Raw genomic sequence first — 26,404 nt, forward strand, 5'->3', positions numbered from 1 at the left:
ATTGATCCCTCGGCTTGGTGGTAATGGTAGAGTGGGGGATGTGCCATGTCATTAGGTTGCAGATTTTGGTTGAATACAATTCTGCTGCTTCTGATGGCCCATAACATCTTATGGATGCACAGTCTTGCTAGATCTGTTCGTGGTCTATCCCATTTAGCATGGTGGTAGGGCCGCACAACATGAGTTTGGTTAGGTGCGCTGTGCTCAGCTTTGTAAACAGCTTTCATGGACATTATGAGGAATCCAAAACACAGGGGGCATGATCTCAGGTTAAGGGGCTGATCATTTAGACTGGGGGAAGGAGAAATCCCTTTATTTAAAGAGACATGAATCTCAGAATCTTTATTCCAGAGGGTTGTGCAGTGCTCCATCGTTGAATATATTTAAGGCTGGGATAGTCAGAGTTATGGTCTCTTAGGGAATCGGCGAATATGGGGTGCCGGTGGGAAAGCGGAGGTGAAACCCAAGATCAGCCATGATAGCATTGAATGGTAGAGTTGGCTCCACAGGCCATATGGTCTACTCCTGCTTCTAATTCTTGTGCTCAAGTAAACAGCAAAAGGTGAAGTCACCCCTGTTGATTCCAATCATCGTATGTTGAGGAAAGAATGTGTCTGAAGCCAGCTTGTACCTTAAGACAGGTATATTTTCAAGCCAGCAGAATAAGACACTGGGCGGGATTTATCGGCTGTTCACACCGGCGGGAAATTCCGGTCCAACGCTGGTGCACGTGCTTCCCGGCGGCGAGGAGTACTGTGAATGAGATTTCCCGTTGACAATGGCGGGACCAGTACATCCCACTGGCGGGCCACCTCCCCTGCCACAATCACAGAGTGAACACCTTTTTACACTCTTATAATGAAGCCATAATACTTCCCTGATTGGGGACAGCTGCGTTTGATTACCAACTTTAAGCATGTTACTCGACTGTAGCTCAATTCCAACCTCAATATTCTTTGGTTAATTCTTGGCCCTATCCCCACAAAACGCCTGCTGGGAAAATGATCTGCTACCAACTGTCACTAACGGATTTGTCGGGAGAGCGAAGAGAAGGTCTCCCCATCTCCATTCTCAGAAGAGGTACCACTTTGGTCCAAGTTCACGTCAGTGCACCGAATTGAACACTCTTGTATTTTTTGGAGAACTAAAAGAGCATCGTTGATAATTGTTGGGGGCGGTTGGGGCTTAAATGATCCTTTTTGTTGCAGAACTGAACTTTTAAAAGATTTTATTCTAGAAAGATGTTGCTTTGGTGGACCCCTGGAAAACTTCTTGCAAACACCTGGGGGCTTTGTTGAGAACTCCTGATCTAAATTGCAGGTGTAAATGGAGTTATATAGGATAGAGTCAGCAGTTTCACACAGTGCAAAGGCTGTCATTGGAGACTTCACTGAGTGACCGGAGATTAATGACTTGGGGCATTAGGAATAGAAATATAAGTAAATCTGCAAAGTCTTAAATCGTCTAAATAGCATACACAACTGCTTAAGATAATGCAGCTAAGACTTTTCATCTGTTTGATGGCATTCCATAGGTAAGCCCTGCCCAGGGGGAAACGGTTTAGGAATTATTTGTTTTTGGATAAATGAAACAGCAGCATGCCAGATTTTTTGATTAACATCTGATGTGAGTTATAGGAAAATAAATGAGAGGGCTGGGTTTTCCTTAAGATGGCAATGTTTTAAATCAAAAATTCAAGAAAGTATCAGTTGGGATGGCTGATATGCAAATAGGCCCCGTAATTTTTCAACGGCTTTTTAACTATAATCAAGTGTAACTTGAATTAATTAGTTTCATGACTTGTGCTCTTTCACCCAAATGTCTGGCAGTTGATTAGACACAACATAATGGTTTCCTCCTTCACATATTATAATGTCTTATTTATATGTCAGTATATTGTTAGCATCTGTCGATAATAATCTTTTCTCTCTCTGTAAATCCTTTTGATGTTTATTAACATGAAGAGTGGTCATTTTAGGGCATGGAGCTCTCCTGTTTGTTTTACCGAGTGACTATAATATACACTTATGCCAGGTTAGGCATACTTGTAAACAAGGCCCCGAACAGGCGCCGGAATGTGGCGACTAGGGGCTTTTCACAGTAACTTCTTTTGAAGCCTACTTGTGACAATAAGCGATTTTCATTTCATTCAACTGCCCTCAGCAAATACACCCTGATAGGCCACTATTATGCCAGTAAAAGCACTGACAGGCTTCTGAGATGTGGAGATGCCGGCGTTGGACTAGGGTGAGCACAGTAAGAAGTCTTACAATACCAGATTCACCTGAGGAAGGAGCTGTGCTCCGAAAGCTAGTGATTTGAAACAAACCTGTTGGACTTTAACCTGGTGTTGTAACCTTGCCCCCTCAGCCCAGTTGGGCGGCAAGTCACTTTTTGGAATGTATCACCTCTCAGAAGCCTAGTAAGAAGTCTTACAATACCAGGTTCACCTGAGGAAGGAGCTGTGCTCCGAAAGCTAGTGATTTGAAACAAACCTGTTGGACTTTAACCTGGTGTTGTAAGACTTCTTACTAGGCTTCTGAGAGGTGATACATTCCAAAAAGTGACTTGCCGCCCAACTGGGCTGAGGGGGCAAGGTCTCAGCTCATTTATAACTGTTACAAACCATTTATGAGAAAATATATATCTCCTTTCCTAAGGCTGGTTTTGAAACCAATCTTTTAGAGCTCCATCGTTGTAATGAAGCCACCGGTAATTACTTTTATTCCATTTATGCTGACGGTTTCAGGTCTGCCTGAAGTTAGTGTAAAGTCTACCCTGAAGAAAGGTTCACAGCTGTGGAAACCCTCATATTGCTATTGAAGTGTACCTGTTTCTGGTTATGTGCATCATATGGGTATCAGATCAGTACAAGTACTTAGTTAACAGCGGTTAATCCTTTCGACCTCCCTCCAAACAGTCAGCGACAGCAGGTTGGTGACTTTAAGGAACAAGGCTGGTTTTCATGCAAGTAACTCCGATAGCATCCCTCTCTGCAGAAGTATCCTCCTGGTTGCCGTTTCTTGTAGGGGCATACGGCACATGGTGTAAGATACCAGAGGACTTGAAGAGAAAGGAAAAAATTGGGGAAAATGAGACACCAAAGACTGGGCTTTAAAAGCCTGAAGATTGAGGGAGGATTCTAAGACTGAAAGAGTGTTCAAGTATACTATTCAAGCATTAGGGAGTTTTAGAAACACGTGTAAAATACACAGGGAAACTAATGGATTAAGAGAAAGAAAATAATTGACTAGTGGGCAATTGGTTCCAGCCGCCTCTTAATTAACAGCATCAGTTGTGATTTTTATGACCCGAGCTATAATTAAAACTGGTATTCATGTTATTTAGACCACTGAAGTAAAACAGTGCAATTTTATGATCCATTTAAAACACCCTGTCTTGATAAAATGATTTGTTTAAAATAAGTAAATCAACTTGAAACAGGTTTCTCCTATAACATTCTTCAAATGTAACACGCAGTCTATTAGTTAAAGATAATTTGCATGATTGGAAACACCTTTCCAACTGCTCGTATTTGCTGTGAGGCAGAGAACTAGCTGTTCCCTGGTACAAAACATGTCACATTGCAGTCCCTTTTATCACCTGCTTGCCTTACATCAGCAGGCACCCATTTCCTGTTGGAATCCACACAAAGTACTGGGGTCTGTTTTTAACTGGAAGAGGGAAAGATCTGTAGACATCTACACATCGTCTGTATAATCTTTTTGTGCTTATTGAATCCAACATGTATGTGTGCAGGATTTAAACAAACCAAAACACTGGAAGCATATTAATATCCAAATGCGAAAATCCATCAAGGGATGAGACGGAAGGCAAAGAATGTCCCATGTTGGAGGTGTATTGGGTACATATGGGAAATCTCATTGGTGGCAGTGCAGGATATGAAAGCTGGCAGGGGCAATTAAAGTAAATTTGCAAAACTGGTCGCTGAGTAACATGAAAAAGTCCTACAAACCCCATCTTAAATTGTATTTGACCTTGATACTCAATACAGACACTTTAAACAACAGAAGCAATCTGTGACTCAAAAGTAATGCTTATTGGTGATCATTGTTATGAAATGGTTAAATATTTGATTGTTATTTTCAGCTTTCATGAAACTGTGGTACCTATGGCTCAAACAGCAAACACTGATGTAATTTGAGGAAAAAGTGAATCTTTTGGCTAATTAACCTTATCTGAAAAGGTTAAACTGATCAGAAGTAGTTTAACTCTTTTTAGCTCTTCAATCATGTTACTTGTTTTGAGATCATTACATTTAAGGGATTATTTCCTGAGAGAATGGGGCAGTTTGAAACCTTTCCCGTGGCACGAAAGGAAGTGGAGGGTGTACACAAGGCCAAAGTTGGAGGAACATCGCGTTCTGAGGTTAGCAGGACTATAGAGTTAAACGGTTATAACGACGAGAGACAAGTCTATACAGTAATTTGAACATGAGGAAGAGAATTTAAAATTTGAGATGTTGGGGTGGATTCTGTGTTCAGTGCTGCTCCGGTCAGGAATTCTAATCGGATGGAGAATGGAGCATCGAGGGAATCAGTACGCTACGCATCAGCCGCTTTGGCATTGGTGGCCTCAGTGCGCTACGCAACCCGCACTGGTGGAAGGATGCAAATCAAGCATTTAAATATATTTTAATATCATTAATGGCTCGAGGCCTGAGTCTCCACCTCCCATTATGCTTTGGCCCCCACAGTGGGAAAATTCACCAGACAGGCATGGATACAAGTTTGACTAAGTGTGGTCTTGATGCGGTGGACACCAAAGTGGGTCAAGGGGGTGCTGAGAACTGATGTGCTGAGAAAAAGAGGAAGTGAAATGTGTTGAGGAACTGTCAATCATAGCAGCAGTGTTTAGAAACATAGTGGTTAGCATCAATGGTGGGTACTAATGACGCATTCAAGCATGAAGCGAAAGATAAATAAACATACTTCCTAAGCATCTGTACTTGGACGATTAAAATGTCAATTACTGGCTAGTGAAATGTATTGCGGTGTAAAGTTGAACGGAAGATTTGCATTTCAAAGGCTGTCAAGGGATTTGATGCCCTTTCAAGTGTACTTTGCTTTCGCGGAAGCCTCTGACACTTGTAACAGCTGCTACTTAAACAGAAGGGTAAATGAAAATGCAGTGATTTTTCACTCTGCTGCCTGGACTGCTCTTCTGCTTTCAGGCAGGGGTCTCTGACCGGGAGTTCTCTGATTTGAGAGTTTCTGATTGGGGGGGTTCTCTATGGGAGGGCTGTAGGGCTGTAGGGGGGTGGGGGGGGGGGTGGAGTTTGGTCACCCTGCGTGTATGCTGGGGGGGGGGGGGGGGGGGAGGGTGGGAGGGTGACCCGTTTTTCCTTTAGTGGGGGGAGCCCCAAAATATCAGTAGGAGCAGGGCCAGATTTATCGGGCCACCCGCTCAAATTGATGGGCAACTACTGGAATTTCGATGAAATTTGACGAGCACGCCACATATGCATAAATTAACATGGTGAAGGGGAGAGACTCGCATACTGAGCCCCGCTCCCCTTGTCAGTGGAGATCAGTAATGGTTCTCCACTGGCGACAGAACTTGAGCTCCAGAATGTAGCATCCCGGCTGTTGACGGGTGCAGAGCCATTGTTGATTAATGAACACTGGGTTATACAGGAATGGGACTTGGTGCAGGTTAAGATACATCAGGCAGCATAATTTTGCATGCATTCAATATTATGGAGTTCTAAAACACTGCTTAACTGGAAAGAATTCATCAACGTCTATAACTTTCTTACTCTGACTAGTCTATTCCTTATACTTGTGTGTGAGAACACTCCAACCTCTACTGCACGTTTCCATGCTATATTCATTATTTTAATGATGAATAAGCTGCAATTATCCCAATTAAGTCATTTTCCACAATCACAGCTGACGCTACAGCGTGAGGTAAACACACAAGTAACTATTTTCTGAGCAAAATTGCGCCACGGCCGTCACTCAGCCTAATAAAGTTTGAAAAGAAATAAAGATCTGTTCAACAGATTTCCTTCAAACTTAAGCACTGCAGATCATTTTGAGGTCTCAGGAAGCAGAACACATCAGCTACTTTCAGCGGCAAGGTAAATTTCAACTGCTGGCATATGGGGGTAAACATGAGTTTCTGACGCACAACAGGACGAGTACACACTTGTGATAAAATTCATGGCAAATTCATGCCTGAAGTCGTCAGTCTCCTGCCATTTAAAAATAATTTGAATTGACCCAAGATGGAGCTGAGCAAAGTGGTTTCTTCTCTTTTCTTGTTCCAACTAATTTATGGTCTGGGCCGAGATTTGCTTTCATTGTAACTTCAAGGGGGAAAGTAAGATAAAGAAATTACGGTTGCACAAACTGGTTTGCAAACTTGAGAATGATTTAATTGGTGCTATAAAATAACCTTGAATACTGAAATTCCAGATCGACAAGTTACAGTAGTACCTTTGTACAATTCATCTCTATATAAGTCAGCGTTTGATTCAGGGCCAGCAAACATATCCAGAGTAACTGGTTGCCAGCCAAAGAATCCAAAGAGCTATTGAAGCATTTGAGAGGGATTTCGTTCAAACCTGCTGCCAGGGAATATATTTTGACAATGTGCTACTTACATTAAAGGTGTTTTAAAAGACTATCTCAGTACTAAGTCACAGACTACCACTGGCAAATCGCAATCATTTTTTAATTGATGCCACCCATTTTAACCCAATAAAGTAGAACACATGACCTATATGATACGGTGCAATTATTCTCAGTTTTGTATCAAAAGTCAATTTGTAAGTGTCAAATGTGACTGCACTTCAATATATCTTTGCTCCCCCAGCACTGGGAAAAATCTGTGTGTGGGAAAAATTTTGAATATTCCGATGTGATTTTTGTTTCGTTGGAGTTACAATGAAATATTCTTTCATAAAAGAAAATATTTGAGAGAGACGGTGAATGTCTCTGATATGTAGGGCAGGATTTTACCAGTTCTCTGGAGATGGGATGGGAGGCCTTGTAAAATGGTGGCTGAAGGCAGCATTACCAATGGGAGGCCAATTAAACAAATAACTGGATAATCACGGACCATTTCCCACTCCTGCATTTTAATGTCTATGTGATTGTTTGCCTTGCCTCTCTGAGCAGGTACCCAGAATGGCCATTCGGGGGGGGCACCCTCCTTTATGGCCATCCCATAGTCCATGAGGAGGCTCCCTGACAGCAATAGCTGGTCTCCCAGCTATGTTGCTTCACTGAAGGTCTTGTCCCGCCCCCCCCCCCCTCCCCTCACCCCCCCCCCCCCCCCCCCCCACCCGCAAACAGCAGTGCTGCTAAGGCTACAGGTCCTTTGATTGGCCTGACAGCTCTGGGAGGCATATTGCTGTCCTCATGTGGCGTTGGTCCTGCCAGTTCAGATGCTGCCACCAGTAAAATGTCCTAGAGAGTCCTGCCAATGCCCGTCCAGTGCTGAATCCCACTTTTGTTTCTGGTGTGGGGCATCACGCTCTTTGATAACATTCTAGCCGTGGTTTATTTCAACCAGATTGAATGCGATGGTATAAAACGTTACGTGGGCAGGCAGGGCCACTCTCCTAATTTTCCTGTCCTGGAGCATCCCACCTGTGGAATCGAAGCAATTTACATGTATTATGTCAAATGTTGTCTGCTGCTCGATCTGTTTAAAAAAATGTTTTTAAACATTTTTCCAATTAAGGGGCAATTTAGCGTGGCCGATCCACCTACCCTGCACACCTTTGGGTTGTGGGGTGAAACCCAAGCAGACAAGGGGAGAATGTGCAAACTCCACACGGACTGTGATTCGAGGCTGGGATCGAACCTGGTTCCTCTGCGCCGTGAGGCAGCAGTGCTAACCACTAAGCCACTGTGCCACCCTTGTCTGCCGCTAGATCTTGTAAGAGATATTTTTCTCCATGCCTTTCCTGAAGATGGCAACTCTGGCAAGTTTTGTTGGGTTTTGGCTGCCCTTTGGCTGTTTTGCTTACAAGACTATTCTGTTCACTCAACATTGGATATTAGAAAAATCTTTGCGCATACTAGCCCAGGCAATGTGCACTAGCCCAAGCAATGTGCACTTGCCTGCAGATGTAACTGAATGTTCATCAGGAGCATGAACCCTGATCTGTTTGCTCAATGCCACATATGAAGTATGTTTGTCCTTGTATTCATAACGAGAGACTATTTAACTGGTAATCTTTTAATTTGAACCACAGTTGAGGATAACAATTAGTCATTATGACTGATCAGCGAATTCTGCCTCACAATAAACAGGTACTATCTGCAGTATCACTCGCTCTTAAAATACATGAAGGGATGTTGTTTCTCACTGTGTAGCAGAAGTATAACTGAGGTATTGCACAAGTAAGTTAAGCCTCTTTACTGCGCATTAAACAGAGACATTCTTCAATACAGTATTCCACATCAACAATAACTATCTGGCAAGTGTAACTGGCCCAGTTCCGAGTTTATCTAAATAGTGATTACTTTGGCCCTACATCTCCTCTGTGTAATTACATCCAGACTGTATCTCCTGTGTGGTAATTACCAGTTTCTTGTTAACTCCCATGGAGCAGATAATTCAGAGCTGATCAACGTCAAACGGGCTAACTCATTTGTAAAAAATCTGTTTTTAAAAAAGGACCCTTTTTCTTGAAAGCATACCAGTTACTTCATCCCAGTTTGAAACCAATTTCACGGGTTAGCAATACCCTGGTTTTGAGATGATCAGACTTCTTTTATATTTAAAATAAACAGTTGCTGACTAACACTTTGTACTGAGAGCTGCAATCAACCTGTGATTTGACTAGCATCAGGAAAAGTATTCTTCCTGTCCACTGTTGTGTGATGCTGCTTTGGATAACACAGGCTGCTACTTGATGCAGTCTTATCTAAAGGATGCTCCAGACTCTGAAATGAGTTTGACGTGTTTATTGAACTATTAACACAGTTCTCAAATGAATTTGACTCTCTGCTAATCTAACTGTAGTAACTCAGTCTAACTGTACCAGCTTGCTCTAAGCCACGTGCCGGGGTGTGATGGTGCTGATCAACCCTGTCTAACTCTCTAGATGTCTGTCTGTGGAAAGAGGCAGGGTGTGAGTGACTCATCCCTTTTATAGTGTTTATGTCATGCCCCCTTGTGGTGATGCCACCTCTGAGTGTCCTGACTGCCCATTGGTTGCGTCCTATTCTGAGTGTTCATTGAACATAAGAACATAAGAACTAGGAGCAGGAGTAGGCCATCTGGCCCCTCAAGCCTGCTCCACCATTCAATGAGATCATGGCTGATCTTTTGTGGACTCAGCTCCACTTTCCGGCCCGAACACCATAACCCTTAATCCCTTTATTCTTCAAAAAACTATCTTTATCTTAAAAACATTTAATGAAGGAGCCTCTACTGCTTCACTGGACAAGGAATTCCATAGATTCACAACCCTTTGGGTGAAGAAGTTCCTCCTAAACTCAGTCCTAAATCTACTTCCCCTTATTTTGAGGCTATGCCCGCTAGTCTCCCCTTTTACCCGCCAGTGGAAACAACCTGCCCGCATCTATCCTATCTATTCCCTTCATAATCTTATATGTTTCTATAAGATCCCCCCTCATCCTTCTAAATTCCAACGAGTACAGTCCCAGTCTACTCAACCTCTCCTCGTAATCCAACCCCTTCAGCTCTGGGATTAACCTAGTGAATCTCCTCTGCACACCCTCCAGTGCCAGTATGTCCTTTCTCAAGTAAGGAGACCAAAACTGAACACAATACTCCAGGTGTGGCCTCACTAACACCTTATACAATTACAGCATAACCTCCCTAGTCTTAAACTCCATCCCTCTAGCAATGAAGGACAAAATTCCATTTGCCTTCTTAATCACCTGTTGCACCTGAAAATCAACTTTCTGCGATTCATGCACTAGCACACCCAGGTCTCTCTGCACAGCAGCATGTTTTAATATTTTATCATTTAAATAATAATCCCTTTTGCTGTTATTCCTACCAAAATGGATAACCTCACATTTGTCAACATTGTATTCCATCTGCCAGACCCTAGCCCATTCACTTAGCCTATCCAAATCCCTCTGCAGACTTCCAGTATCCTCTGCGCTTTTTGCTTTACCACTTATCTTAGTGTCGTCTGCAAACTTGGACACATTGCCCTTGGTCCCCAACTCCAAATCATCTATGTAAATTGTGAACAGTTGTGGGCCCAACACTGATCCCTGAGGGACACCACTAGCTACTGATTGCCAACCAGAGAAACACCCATTAATCCCCACTCTTTGCTTTCTATTAATTAACCAATCCTCAATCCATGCTACTACTTTCCCCTTAATGCCATGCATCTTTATCTTATGCAACAACCTTCTGTGTGGCACCTTGTCAAAGGCTTTCTGGAAATCCAGATATACCACATCCATTGGCTCCCCGTTATCTACCGCACTGGTAATAAAATTCCACTAAATTAGTTAGGCACGACCTGCCCTTTATGAACCCATGCTGCGTCTGTCCAATGGGACAATTTCCATCCAGATGCCTCGCTATTTCATCCTTGATGACAGATTCCAGCATTTCCCTACTACTGAAGTTAAGCTCACTGGCCTATAATTACCCACTTTCTGCCTACCTCCTTTTTTAAACAGTGGTGTCACGTTTGCTAATTTCCAATCCGCCGGGACCACCCCAGAGTCTAGTGAATTTTGGTAAATTATCACTAGTGCATTTGCAATTTCCCTAGCCATCTCTTTTAGCACTCTGGGATGCATTCCATCAGGGCCAGGAGACTTGTCTACCTTTAGCCCCATTAGCTTGCCCATCACTACCTCCTTGGTGATATCAATCCTCTCAAGGTCCTCACCTGTCATAGCCTCATTTCCATCAGTCACTGGCATGTTATTTGTGTCTTCCACTGTGAAGACCGACCCAAAAAACCTGTTCAGTTCCTCAGCCATTTCCTCATCTCCCATTATTAAATCTCCCTTCTCATCCTCTAAAGGACCAATATTTACCTTAGCCACTCTTTTTTGTTTTATGTATTTGTAGAAACTTTTACTATCTGTTTTTATATTCTGAGCAAGTTTACTCTCATAATCTATTTTACTCTTCTTTATAGCTTTTTTAGTAGCTTTCTGTTGCCCCCTAAAGATTTCCCAGTCCTCTAGTCTCCCACTGATCTTTGCTACTTTGTATGTTTTTTCCTTCAATTTGATACTCTCCCTTATTTCCTTAGATATCCACGGTCGATTTTCCCTCTTTTTACCGTCCTTCCTTTTTGTTGGTATAAACCTTTGCTGGGCACTGTGAAAAATCACTTGGAAGGTTCTCCACTGTTCCTCAACTGTTTCACCGTAAAGTCTTTGCTCCCAGTCTACCTTAGCTAGTTCTTCTCTCATCCCATTGTAATCTCCTTTGTTTAAGCACAAAACACTCGTGCTTGATTTTACCTTCTCACCCTCCATCTGTATTTTAAATTCCACCATATTGTGATCGCTCCTTCCGAGAGGATCCCTAACTGTGAGATCCTGAATCAATCCTGTCTCATTACACAGGACCAGATCTAGGACCGCTTGTTCCCTCGTAGGTTCCATTACATACTGTTCAAGGAAACTATCGCGGATACATTCTATAAACTCCTCCTCAAGGCTGCCTTGACCGACCTGGTTAAACCAATCAACATGTAGATTAAAATCCCCCATGATAACTGCTGTACCATTTCTACATGCATCTGTTATTTCTTTGTTTATTGCCTGCCCCACCATAATGTTACTATTTGGTGGCCTATAGATTACTCCTATCAGTGACTTTTTCGCCTTACTATTCCTGATTTCCACCCAAATGGATTGAACCTTATCCTCCATAGCACCGATGTCATCCCTTACTGTTGCCCGGATGTCATCCTTAAATAACAGAGCTACACCACCTCCCTTACCATCCACTCTGTCCTTCCGAAAAGTTTGATACCCTCGGATATTTAACTCCCAGTCGTGACCATCCTTTAACCATGTTTCAGTAATGGCCACTAAATCATAGTCATTCACGATGATTTGCGCCATCAACTCATTTGCCTTATTCCGAATACTACGAGCATTCAGGTAAAGTACACTTATGTTGGCTTTTTTACCTCTGTTCTTAATATTAACACCTCGATCAGTAACCTCTCCTAATTTTATATTTCCTCTTAACCTTTCTCCTAATTTTCCTTGTCATCGAACCCATATCTTCCTGTAACAACCTGCTGCGTCGCTTACCATTAATGTTTTCACTTCCCGTTTTATTTCTTTTAGTATTCCTGGTCCTATTCACTGAGCTCCCCTCAGTCACTGTACCTTGTACTGTCGCCCTTTTTGATTTTTGACTATGGCTTCTCTGCCTTACACTTTCCCCCTTACTGCCTTTTATTTCTGTCCCTGTTTTACTACCTTCCAACTTCCTGCATTGGTTCCCATCCCCCTGCCACATTAGTTTAAACTCTCCCCAACAGCTCTAGCAAACACCCCCCCCTAGGACATCGGTTCCAGTCCTGCCCAGGTGCAGACCGTCCGGTTTGTACTGGTCCCACCTCCCCCAGAATCGGTTCCAATGTCCCAGGAATTTGAATCCCTCCCTCTTGCACCATCTCTCGAGCCACGTATTCATCCTCTCTATCCTGACATTCCTACTCTGACTAGCTCGTGGCACTGGTAGCAATCCTGAGATTACTACCTTTGAGGTCCTACTTTTTAGTTTAACTCCTAGCTCCCTAAATTCAGCTTGTAGGACCTCGTCCCATTTTTTACCTATATCGTTGGTGCCTATGTGCACCACGACAGCTGACTGTTCACCCTCCCCCCCCAGAATGTCCTGCAGCCGCTCCGAGACATCCTTGACCCTTGCACCTGGGAGGCAACATACCATCCTGGAGTCTCGATTGCGTCCGCAGAACCGCCTGTCTATTCCCCTTACAATTGAGTCCCCTATCACTATAGCCCTGCCATTCTTCTTCCTGCCCAGCTGGGCAGCAGAGCCAGCCACGGTGCCATGAACCTGGCTGCTGCTGCCTTCCCCTGGTGAGCCATCTCCCTCAACAGTATCCAGAGCGGTATATCTGTTTTGCAGGGAGATGACCGCAGAGGACACCTGCACTGCCTTCCTACTCTTGCTCTGTCTTTTGGTCACCCATTTACTATCTCCCTCAGTACCTTTCACCTGCGGTGTGACCAACTCGCTAAACGTGCTATCCACGACGTCCTCAGCATCGCGGACGCTCCAAAGTGAGTCCATCCGCAGCTCCAGAGCCGTCAAGCGGTCTAACAGGAGCTGCAACTGGACACACTTCATGCACGTGAAGGAGCCACGGACAGTGGACGTGTCCCTGAGCTCCCACATCGCACACGAGGAGCATGACACGGGTCTGAGATCTCCTGCCTTGTCTTAAACCTTTGATTAACTTCAACAATTTCAATTTCCCCAGAAAAAAATTAAATAAATAAATAAACAATGAAGAAAAAAATAAATAAATATACCAATGAAAAGAAACAGAAAAACAGAAACACTACTTACCAGTCACAAAAAGCACTTCCTCCCCACCCAGCTTTGAATTCCCACCTCGATTCAAATTCCCAAACTCACTCTTTGCCGCCTCACTCCTGGCTGTCTTCTCTGTCTCACTGGGAGAACTCATTGGTTGCATGTTTGCATATCATGACATCCACTTTGAATAAGAAACCAGTGCTGAGTGTTAAACATCTTATATAATTTCCCAAATTCCCACCCCTCAGTCATTTTGTGCATTTTTGTGATGTCTGAGGGAAAATGGCCTGAAAGGGTCTGCGTTATTTCCATTTGTGAAAGTCTTTGAAGTGACAATTGTCAAGAGTGAAATGTGGGAACTTTGCTGATAATTGCTGTCCATGCCATTTTTGATTTTCTATATGGTGGCACAGTGGTTAGCACTGCTGTCTCACAGCGCCTGAGACCAGGGTTCAATTCCAGCCTTGGGTGACTGCCTGTGTGGAGTTTGCTCTCCCCATGTCTGTGTGGGTTTTCTCTGGGTTCTCCTGTTTCCTCTCTAAGTCTAAAGATGTGCAGGTTAGGTGGATTGGCCATGCTAAATTGTCCCTTAGTGTCCAAAGATGTGTAGGTTAGTTAGGGTTATGGTGTTACAGGGATAGAGCCAGGGTGTATGTCCCTTTGTAGGGTGCTCTTTCAGAGGGTTGCTGCAGGCATGACGGGCTGAATGGTATCCTCCTGCATTATAGGGATTCTATGGTTATCTTCTTGCTCCTGAATTCTTATTGAATCATATGGTGCGACCAAACCTTTGAAGCCATTCTTCAGAAATGGAGTTTGCTCTACTTTGGGATTAGCATAACACTTCAAAGCATGAAGAGCTTTGACGAATTAACATATAAATACACCAGAGAAATGTCAGATCAAAAGAAAAATGATGTAGACCACAGAACTTTGGGCTATTAAAGCCTATTAGGGATCTTAGAAACACTATTATTTGTCTATTAAAGCCCTTACTAACACAATACTTTGAGCTATTTAATCCAAACAAAATCCACCTCACAAAAAGCTAATCGAACCTTATTTTCCTCCATGCTGTGGTGCTTGTCCCTACTCAGTACTATGGAGGTCCAACTAAGCTTAGGAACTCACTGAGATAATTTTATTTTATTTATTATTGTCACATGTCCTCCGGGCTGGTTTAGCACAGTGGGCGAAATAGCTGGCTTGTAATGCAGAACAATGCCAGCAGCGCAGGTTCAATTCCCATACCAGCTTCCCCGAACAGGCGCCGGAATGTGGTGACTAGGGGCTTTTCACAGTAACTTCATTGAAGCCTACTTGTGACAATAAGTTATTATTATGTATTAGTATACAGTGAAAAGTATTGTTTTCTGCATGCTATACAGACAACGCATACTGTACATAGAGAAGGAAGGAGAGACTGCAGAATGTAATGTTACAGTAATAGCTAGGGTGTAGAGAAAAGATCAACTTAATACGAGGTAGGTCCATTCAAAAGTCTGATGGCAGTAGGGAAGAAGCTGTTCTTGAGTCGGTTGGTACGTGACCTCAAACATTGGTATCTTTTTCCTGACGGAAGAAAGTGGAAGAGAATATGTCTGGGGTGCGAGGGGTCCTTAATTATGCTGGCTGCCTTTCCTAGGCAGCGGGAATTATAGACAAAGTCCATGGATGGGAGGCTGGTATACGTGATGGATTGGGCTACATTCACGACCGTTTGTCGTTTCCTGCGGTCTTGGGCAGAGCAGGAACCATACCAAACTGTGATACAACCAGAAAGAATGCTTTCTATGGTGCATCTGTAAAAGTTGGTGAGAGTCGTAGCTGACGTGTCACATTTCTTTAGTCTTCTGAGAAATTAGAGTCGTTAGTGGGCTTTCTTAACTATAGAGTCGGCTTGGGGGGACCAAGACAGGTTGTTGGTGATCCGGACACCTAAAAACCTGAAGCTCTTTACCCTTTCTACTTTGTTCCCATTGATGTAGACAGGGGCATGTTCTCCACTACGCTTCCTGAAGTCATTGACAATCTCCTTCACTTTGTTGACATTGAGGGAGAGATTATTGTCGTCGCATCAGTTCACCAGATTTTCTATCTCATTCCTGTACTCTGTCTCATCATTGTTTGAGATCCGACCCACTATTGTGGTGTCATCAGCAAATTTGAAAATTGAGTTGGAGGGGAATTTGGCCACACAGTGATAGGTGTATTAAGGAGCATAGTAGGGGTCTGGGGACACAGCCTTGTGGGGCACCGTTGTTGAGGATGATCGTGGAGGAGGTGTTGTTGCCTATCCTTACTGATTGTGGTCTGTGGGTTAGGACGTTCAGAATCCAGTCACAGAGGGAGGAGCCGAGGCACAGGCCATAGAGATTGGAGATCAGTTTCGTAGGAATAATGGTGTTGAAGACTGAGCTGTAGTCAATAAATAGGAGTCTGACATTGGTATCTTTGTTGTGTAGGTGTTCCAGCGTTGAATGCAGGGCCAGGGAGATTGCTGTGGACCTGTTGCATCTGTAGACAAAATGTAGTGGATCAAGGCAATCCAAGAGGCTGGAGTTGATTCGTGTCATTACTAACCTTTCAAAGCACTTCATAATGATGGATAGTCATCAAGGCACGCTGCTTGGCTTTTCTTTGGTACAGGGATGGTGGTCGTCTTCTTAAAGCAGGTGGGGACCTCGGATTGTTGTAATAAGAGTTTGAAGATGTCTGGGAATACTCCTGCCAGCTGATCCGCGCAAGACCTGCTCGTCCGGGTACCCCATCCGGGCCAGTGGCTTTCTGTGGGTTGACCTTCGAGAAGGCTGCAATGGTGATCTCAGCTACAAATTCATCTGAGGCTTCTGGGGTGGAGGACATCGCTGACCTCTTGCTCAAAGCGTGAATAGAATGCGTTGAGCTCATCAGGGAGGGGTGCATTGGAGCCGGCGATTTTACATGCCTTCATTTTGTAGCCCGTTATGCCTTGCAGACCTTGCTACAAGTCGGTGGGGTCCATTTGGCTAGCCTGGGAACTCTAAGCTTGGTTCAGTACTGTCTTTTGGCACCTTCGATGGATCTTGTTAGATCATATATGGCTTTCTTGTGTAGGTCAGGGTCGCCTGACTTGAACGCCTCAGACCTAAACTTCAGCAGGCAGTGGACATCCCTGTTCATCCAGGGTTTCCGGTTGGGGAACACGTGGATTTGCTGCTTTGACACACAGTCTTCTACACACTTACTAATGAAGTCAGTTACTGTAGTGCACACTCATTCAGGCTGGTCACAGAGATTTTAAATACTGACCAGTCCACTGATTCTAAGCAGTCCCATAGGAGATCATCCGATTCGTCAGACCAAGATTGCACGACTTTCTTTGACGGATTCTCCCGCTTCAGTTTTTGCTTATAAGCCGGGAGTAGGAGCACAGCCTTGTGGTCAGATTTGCCAAGGTGTGGACAGGCGATAGAGCGGTAGGCATGTTTAATATTTGTGTAGCAGTGGTCCAGGATGTTTGGGCCTCTGGTGGAACAGGTGACGTGTTGTGTTAACTTGGTAGTACGCTCTTGAGCTTGGCCTGATTGAAGATTTGGGATGTTTTGTTTCAAAGCTATTTGTGGTGGTGTATATTTCGTCCAGCGCGATTTTCACGTTCGCATGGGGTGGGATGTAAACTGCCGTCAGGATAACAGAGCTGAATTCCCACGGAAGGTAGTAGGGGTGGCATTTTAGCCCCTACATGATTCCTGGCAATTGTGTAACCTCGTCTACATGAGCTCAAACACCCATTTTACACATTTTTCCATCATTCTTTATATTGATTTCAAATTAATAATATAGTTTCGGCTGACACTTCAGTGTCATACTAAGGGAGTGCTGCATTGTTAATCAAGTCATCTTTTGGATGAGATTTTAGTATGAGGACCCATATGACCTCTCAGATAGACATCAAAGATCCCATGACACTACTTAAAAAAGATCAGGGAAATTTTGCTGGTTATTCCTGCTGAATATCTATCCCTCAGCTAACCTCATTGAAAGGTAGTGTTTGTGTCTTCTTACAGTATTTGGGGTCATGCAGTGTGAAAACTGACAAGTTGTGTTCCCTTTAAGACATGATAGACTACATTTCAGGGTTGCTAATTGGCTTTTGCAGTGCTTTAGGATTTATTAAGGTTGCAAACGCTGTTATCGTGGACGCGGCGTAGTGGTACTGTCATTGGGCTGGTGACCCAGAGACCCAGGGTAATACTTTGGGGACATGGGTTCAAATTCCACCATGGCAGATGGTGGAAATTGAGTCCAATAAATATCTGGAATTAAAGTCTAATAATGATCATGCAACCATTGTCAGTTGTCGTAAAATAAAAACCCAGCTGGATCTCTAATCTCCTATAAGGAAGGAGATCTGCAGACCTCACCTAATCTGGCCTACATGTGGCTCCAGAGACTCAGAATGTGATTGACTCTTAAATGCCCGCTGAAATAGCCTAGCAAACCACAGAGTTGCATCAAACTGCTACAAACTCAATAAAAAGAAAGAACCCGAACGGACCACCTGACATCAATCTAGGCACTGGAAACGACAATGGCAAAACCAGCCCTGTTGACCTTGCAAAGTCCTCCTTGCTAACATCTGGGAGCCTGTGCCCAAATTGGGAGAACAATCTCAGACGAGTCAAGCAACAGCGTGACATAGTCATACTCACGGAATCATAACTTTCAGATAATGCCCCAAACCCTCCTCCACCGACGAACAGTGACAGCCATGTGTATCACCTACAAGATGCATTGCAGTAACTCGGCAAGGTTCCATATGTAACACCTTCCAAACCCACGACCGCTACCATCTAGGAGGACAAGAGCAGCAGATACCTGGGAACCCCACCACCTGGAAGTCCCTCTTCAAGTCACTCACCATCCTGACTTGGAAATATATCACTGTTTCTTCACTGTTGGTGGGGCAACATCCTGGAACTCCCTCCCTAACAGCACAGTGGGAGTACCTACCCCGGTTCAAGAAGGCAACTCACCACCACCTTCTGAAGGGCAACTAGGGGTGGGCAATAAATGCTGGCCTAACCAGTGACGCCCACATCCTGTAGATGAATAAAACAAAACCACTATCACCATTCCTGCGTTTGTTCTGTCTCACTGCAGAGCAAAACTGACCCCTATCAAGCAGTACTTTCTTAGCAATAACCTGTTCACAGACGATCAGTTTGTGTTCCGCCAGGGCCACACAGCTCCTGACCTCATTACAACCTTGATTCAAACATATACAAAAGAGTTGAGTGCCAGAAGAAAGGTGAGACTGACTGCCCTGGACATCAAGATAGCATTTGATCGAGTATGGCATCAAGGAGCCCCAGCGAAACAGAGTCAATGGCAATCAGAGGTAGATAGTTGTGGTTGTTGGAGGTCAGTCATCTCAGTCCCGGGACATCACTGAAGGAGTTCCTCAGGTTCGCATCCTTGGCCCAACCATCTTCAAGTGTTTCATCAATTACTTTCCTTCCAACATAAGGACAGGTATAAGGATGTTCCAGATAACTACACAATGTTCAGCACCATTCGCAACTCCTCAGAAACTGAAGTAGTCCACGTGGAAATGCAGCAAGACTGGACAATATCCAGGCTTGGGCTGACAAGTGGCAAGTAACATTCACGCCACACAAGTGCCAGGCAATGACCATCTCCAATAAGAGATAATCAAACCATCATTCCTTGACATTACTTTCACTGAATCCCCCACTGGGGATTACCATTGACCACTAATTGAACTGGGCTAGCCATATAAATACTGTGGTGACAAGAGCAAGTCAGAGGCTAGGAATCCTGCAGCGAGTAACTTACCTCCTGACTTCACAAAGCCTGTCCACCACCTTCAAGGTACAAGTCCAGAGAGTGATGGAATACTCTCCACTTGCCTCGATGAGTGCAGGCCAACAACACTCCAGAAACTTGACACCATCCAGGACAAAGCAGTCCGCTTGCTTGGCACCTTTTCCACAAACATTCTCTCCCTTCACCACTGGCCCATCGCAGCAGCCATGTGTACCATCTACAAGATGCTCAGCAGGAACACACCAAGGCACCTTCAGCAGCACCTTCCAAATGCATGACCATGTTGCTAACTTTTCGTTGGCTCTTAATTCGTAATTTGCTCTGTTTGTTTAACCTTTGCTCTAGAGTCACCAGGTATCTTTATGATACCGCCACGAGGTTCAAGTTCAAGTAATGATCAATAACTCAACACACCAATTAGTAAGATTCAAATCAAAACACATTTATTATACACAGTAAATCACCACTCATGCATAAACTCTACTGTCTAGACTATTCCTATCATTAAAAGGCCAATACTTAGCTTCGGACTTGCCCACCAGGTCAGGGGAACAAATGGCCTTTCGTTCAGGTCCTGAGTCTGCAGGATTCAAAAGCTGGTATGGACTGGTAGCTAGGAGCACCTATCTCGTAGCGAGCGTTGACTTGAGACTTACTTGGTTGGCGGCCGCTGGACAGTTCACTCTCAGGGGTTGCTTCGCGTTGCTGAGTGACCCTGTCAAGAAGGACGATTTGAACTTAGGGGCTTTACTTTATAGTCCCCAGGGGCTTCCCGCCCTTCGGGGTGGACCCCGTATCTGGTTCTAAGTGATTGGACTGCGTTCCGATCACTTGGATTGATTTCTCCAATACTGGAGTTGTTCCCTGATCGCTGGGCGGTCCCTGAGTGTCCGTTGGCCTTCCTTTGACTTGGCTCCTGCTGGCGCCGAGGAGTCTGGCTTGGCTTTATTCACCTTAACTGTTGCAATTGTGCTTTGGAATTGCTCATTACTATGCAGATGGCTGCTGGTTTCAGTGCTGTCTGGTTTCTTACAGGTTTCAATACACATGATTTCTGTATTTGCTAGTCTTTGCCTGTGTTAGCTGAATTTCCCTTCAGCCTTTGCGGTTCTCCATTTTACATCGGGAAGTGGCCAACCCAGGTGGCTACAACCACTACTATCTAGAAGGCCAAGAGAAGCAGACACACGAGAACATCACCATCTGGAAGTACCCCTAAGCCACTCACCATCCTGACTTGGAAATATATCGCCGTTCCTCCACTGTCACTGGGTCAAAATTCTGGAACTCTCTCCCTAACAGCACTGTGGATGTACCTACACCACATGGTCTGCAGCAGTTCATGAAGGCAACTCAAAACCATCTTCTCAATGGCATGTAGGAATGGCCAACAAATGCTGGTCTAGCGAAGCCACATCCGGTAAAAATGAATTAAAAAATATATAAATATAACTCCTTTCTTCTGATCATTGTTCAATTTAATATATACTCCTTAAATTATTCTTTTGCTTTAATATCAAATGTTTGAGCTCATTTAAGTAGGTTACTAAATAACTTTGCAATATATGTTAAAATGAGTTGCAGTGCTGTATTGGTAGGAACTAAGTAAAACTATTTTTGAACAGCCAAAAATATACCAATGCATAATATTGAGGTATTGAACACGACCTATGATTCTATTGAGGGGGTCTTGTGATGCATTGGGTAAATTCCTCCCTGCTTCTAAGCCCAAAGCTCTAGGGTTCAGTCTCACCCCAAGACTTGATGACTAAAGAACATGACTGAACACACGGAAATGTCAGGGGTAAGAGTGGGAGAGATTCCTGGTCAGCCATGTGATGGAAAGAAAGTTGGAGCCTCCACTCTGGATACAACCTGCATGTACAAGCACATGTTGATGACTCTGGACTCCCTGAGTGAACAGTAACACACCACCACTCTGATTCTATGCCACAATACCAGTTGTTTCGAATACTCAAACACTGGGCGAAATTTTCCGGAAACGGCGCGACGTCCGCCGACTGGCGCCCAAAACGGCGCCAATCAGACGGGCATCGCGCCGCCCCAAAGGTGCGGAATGCTCCGCATCTTTGGGGGCCGAGCCCCAACATTGAGGGGCTAGGCCGACGCCGGAGGAATTTCCGCCCCGCCAGCTGGCGCGGAAATGACATCTCCGGGCGGCGCATGCGCGGGAGCGTCAGCGGCCGCTGACAGTTTCCCACGCATGCGCAGTGGAGGGAGTCTCTTCCACCTCCGCCATGGTGGAGATCGTGGCGGAGGCGGAAGGGAAAGAGTGCCCCCACGGCACAGGCCCGCCCGCGGATCGGTGGGCCCTGATCGCGGGCCAGGCCACCGTGGGGGCACCCCCCCCGGGGTCAGATCGCCCTACGCCCCCCCCAGGACCCCGGAGCCTGCCCGCGCTGCCTTGTCCCGCCGGTAAGGTAGGTGATTTAATTTACGCCGGCGGGACAGGCAATTTAGCGGCGGGACTTCGGCCCATCCGTGCCGGGGAATCGAGCGCGGGGGCCCGCCAACCGGCGCGGCGCGATTCCCGCCCCCACTGAATGTCCGCGGGACTTGCAGCTGGGGAAGGGGGGCGGGAGCATGCTGGGAGGCCGGATCACCCGCTCTGGGCAAGAACCTGATTGGGCCATGTGCAATGGGCTGGGAGACTCGTAACAGGTTTGACGCTCAGCAAGAATCACGATTTGACCCTCGCACCCCATTCAATGTGTCATTGCGAATCCTTGCTGGGGCTAACGGCCCCGGAGAATGCCCCCATATGATCACGTGGGAAGATAATTGACAATGCAATAATATTGGTATTAGATTGGCTAACATGCAAGTTACTCATCTCTCTCATTGTAGAGAAAGGACATCATTGTAAACAGGGGCCTGGATTCTCCACTTGTGGGACAATGTCCCCACACCGTCGTGAAAACCGTGGTCTTTTACGCCAGGAAAACTGGCGTCAAAAGGCCACAGATTCACCGTCTTGCAGGGTGCTGGCAGACAGCTGTCGTGGGGCTCACATCTCCAGCTGCCGATACGGCCCCCCACATTTCCAGGTCAGAGGCCGCGCATGCGCACGGCAGCATCCTCCAGCAGCCGTGACGTGCTCCGTGGTGGACTCAGCCCGCGGACCTGGACTGCCGAAATAGAGCTCCGCATCGGCCACTCGCCCGACCTGGACTGCCCGCACACATAGCCGCCATTCCCGAATGAGGCCCCTCCTGCCCTCCAATCGGCCCTCCCCCAACCGTGGCAGCCCCGGACTGAGTCCGCAGCTCCCTCGCGAGTTTCCCGAACAGCAGGACCATGTTAGAACCGTGTCGGGAATTCGGCCAGTCGGGGACGGAGAATAGCGGGTCGGACCTCAGGCAATGGCCTGAGGCGGTGAATAATCGGCGTGGAGTACGCCGATTTTCGGGGGCCGGAGAATCGCAGAACTGGCACCGGTCCTGATTTCGTGCGGGAAGTGATTCTCCGCCCCGACGCCGAACGCGATTTTGGCGTCGGGGTGCAGAGAATCCAGCCCAGGAAGCTTGCAGATAAATAATATTGATAAATCCTGTCATTTTAAATAATCAGAGCAGATTGAAAGAATTTCCATGCCAAATAATAGAATGAGGTGGGTTCTTGTTTGTAAAACTGGCATGTGTTATGGTTGTGATGTTTAAATATGATTTTTGATAGTCCTAAAAACTAATCAGGGAAGGTCATCATTAGTTTTGGAACACTCAGATTTCTCATCGGGAACAACATTTACAGTTCCATTGTAATAGGTTTAGGGAAAGATAGAAGTGAGAAGAAAATGCGGTACAATATGTTCCTTTAAATTTTAAAGCTAACCCAGCCTGGCTGTTTCTCTCCATTCAGACTCCACTGATTGATCTAGATGAGTACAAGGTACCTGACACCTTTTGTTGCAGATGGGCCCTGGAGGGGATTTAAGTCTCAAGTGGGTTAATGTCATTAGTTTCTGCAGTGGAGGATGATCTCTTAAGAACTTTCAAGGATTCTTCAGGAAACCAGGCCTGATCTTTATCAGTGAAAGGCCTCTGTTTCACGGTTGGCTAACTCTGTTAGGTTGGAAAGAACCTTTGTGCTGGGAAAAATTGAAAAGTTCCTCATTTGTGCTATTCTTCAAGAGAAAGAAACCCACATTTGTTTTCCTTTGCTGCTACAATCCAGTTGCGAAAAAGCCCCTGTTTTTTTTTCTATTGTTGTTGGTTATTTGAGGGGAAATTTGTTGCAGTAAAATCAGCAGCGACCAGTCACCCTATCCTCCGTTTTTGGGGAAAAAAAACCCTCAGCATCTCTGACCAACGTTTTGTCATTCTTCCTTCTTAATTCATGCCCTTCCTATAGCTTGGAACTCTGATTTCCTTATTAATTTGTGAAGCGCTTTGAGCTGATCAAAGGGGCCTACATCAGTACAAGTTGTTTTCTTCCCCTTCACTGCATTTTTGTAGTAAGCACAGTTCAAACTGTGGGAAGCGAGAGCGGACCTGTAACAGCAACAGGTCATTTCCATTACAATGCCATTTCTACAATGCAATGTTGTGGGATATTTTAAACTGCGTGGCAAACCGAGTTCCAAAATGCTTTTGTAAGACGACCCTACCTATTTTTAGGGAACGTTTTCAGGCAACAGAAAACAGACTCTGAGATGGTGGGGAACTCGGTTACACCCAAAGTGACTGTTTTTTAAAACATTTTTCCATTTAAGTGGCAATTTTACACACAGAGGCGGCGATTCTCCGAGCCCCACGCCGGGCCGGAGAATCGGCGCAACCGCGCCACGACGGCACGTGGGATTCTCCGAGGTGCGGAGAATCGGGGCCATTTGCGCCGGCGCGTTTGGCGCGGCGCCGGCCGCGGGCTGCTGGAATCGGTGGGGCCGAGCGGCCGCGCCGATGCGACAGAATCTCACCGCCGCCGTTCACCCCTGGTCGCTGCTGGAACGGTTGGGGGGCAGCCTGTGTGTGGGGGAGGGGGGTGGGGGGGGGGGACTCCTTCCCCGGGGGGGGGCCTCCGATGGGGTCTGGCCCGCGATCGAGGTCCACCGATCGGCGGGCCGACCTCTTTCTCCCCCCCCTACGGGCCTACTTTGCGGCCCCTGAACACCGACTCCATATTGAGTCGGGGCCGGCGCGCTAAAAAAGTCCCCCGCTCATGTGCAGGTTGGCGCGGCGCAACTGCGCATGCGCGGGTTGGCGTGACGCCCATTTGGCGCCGCGAAAGGAGGCTGGAGTGGCATGAACCGCTCCAGCGCCGTGCTGGCCCAGAATCAGTTGTACCAGGGCCTGGTTCGTGCCATTGTGAAACACGATGGCGCAAACACTTGGGCTCCATATCGGAGAATCGCCCCTAGAATCTCTAAGGTGCAAACGGAGGCCATTCAGCCCATTGAGTCTCCACTGACCCTCCGAAAGAGCACCCTACCTAGGCCCAAACTCCCCCCCCCCATCCCCGTAACCCCACCCAACCTTTGGACACTTGAGGGCAATTTAGCATGGCCAATCCGCATATCCTGCACATCTTTGGACTGTGGAAGGAAACGGAGCACCTGGAGGAAACCCAGGCAGACACGGAGAGAATGTGCAACATAGACAGTCACCAAAGGCCGGAATTGAACCCAGGTCCCTGGCGCTGTGAGGCAGCAGTACTAACCACTGTGGCACCGTGATGTCCCAAATTTAGCGTGACTAATCCACCTACCCTGCTCATCTTTGGGTTGTGGGGATGAGAACCACGCAGAACCACACAAACATGGGGATAATATGCAAACTCCACACGGACAGTTTACCCGGGACTGGGATCGAACCCGGGTCTTCAGTGCCGTGAAGCACCAGTGCGAACCACTGCACTGCCGTGCTGCCCCATTATATATATTCCTATGCCGTCCTTCTTGAAATGACCAGGGGATCTGCTGAAATGGTATGTCTTGCTCCTCTGTCTTGTGCAATCTTTATACATCCACATGGCTCACCTGCCACCCAACTAAGCCTAAATTGACCCCACTTTCTGATGCCCTCAATTTTGCCCTCCTGAGGAGATCTCTGTAGATTTGCAGCTGTGATCAAATTTCCAAAATACTGACACTCTCTTTCCTGGCTGTCACTTTTTAGAGTTCATTATGTTCCTGCAAAATACCTCTTCATTCATCTTATGGTCGGTATATGGAATTTTTAGCGTACATCTGAATATCCACATTTCAAAAGCCTAATTTTTCTTTACAGATCTTTACTTATTGTCCAGGTTTCTGAGGCAGAAAGGAAAGTGGACAGAATGTAGAAACTGATGAGGTTGATCCTTGTAACAAGCTTGAGTTTTCTTGTGAACACATCCTTCACCTTCACAAAATTATACTCCTGGCTATCAATTTTGGCATTGCTTCAACCATCTTCTGTTATTGTTTTTCCTAAGTGGACAAACTTGTCAAAATGTTCCAGTGTGACACCGACCAGTTCAATCCACTCTAGGGGCGGGATTCTCCCCGACCCGGCTGGGCGGGGGGTCCCGGCGTGATGGAGTGGCGGGAACCACTCCGGCGTTGGGCCACCCCAAAGGTGCGGAAGTCTCCGCACTTTTAGGGGCCAAACCCTCACCTTGAGGGGCTAGGCCCGTGCCGGAGCGGTTTCCGCTCCACCAGCTGGCGAGAAAGGCCTTTGGCGCCATGCTAGCCGGGGCCGAAAGGTCTTCGCCGGGCGACGCGGGTCCGCGCATGCGCGGGGGCGTCAGCGGCTGCTGACGTCACCCCCGTGCATGCGCAGGGGAGGGGGTCTCTTCCACCTCTGCCATAGTGAAGACCATGGCGAAGGCGGAAGAAAAAGAGTGCCCCCACGGCACAGGCCCGCCCGCGGATCGGTGGGCCCCGATCATCAGCCAGGCCACCGTGGGGCCACCCCCCGCAGCCAGATCGCCCCGTGCCCCCCGGGACCCCGGAGCCCGCCCACGTCGCCTTGTCCCTCTGTTCAAAAGGTGGTTTAATCCACGCTGGCGGGACAGGCATTCCAGCAGCGGGACTTCAGCCCATTGCAGGCCGGAG

The sequence above is a fragment of the Scyliorhinus torazame genome, chromosome 18 (genome assembly GCF_047496885.1).
Source record: "Scyliorhinus torazame isolate Kashiwa2021f chromosome 18, sScyTor2.1, whole genome shotgun sequence".
In the NCBI taxonomy this organism is placed as follows: Eukaryota; Metazoa; Chordata; class Chondrichthyes; order Carcharhiniformes; family Scyliorhinidae; genus Scyliorhinus; species Scyliorhinus torazame.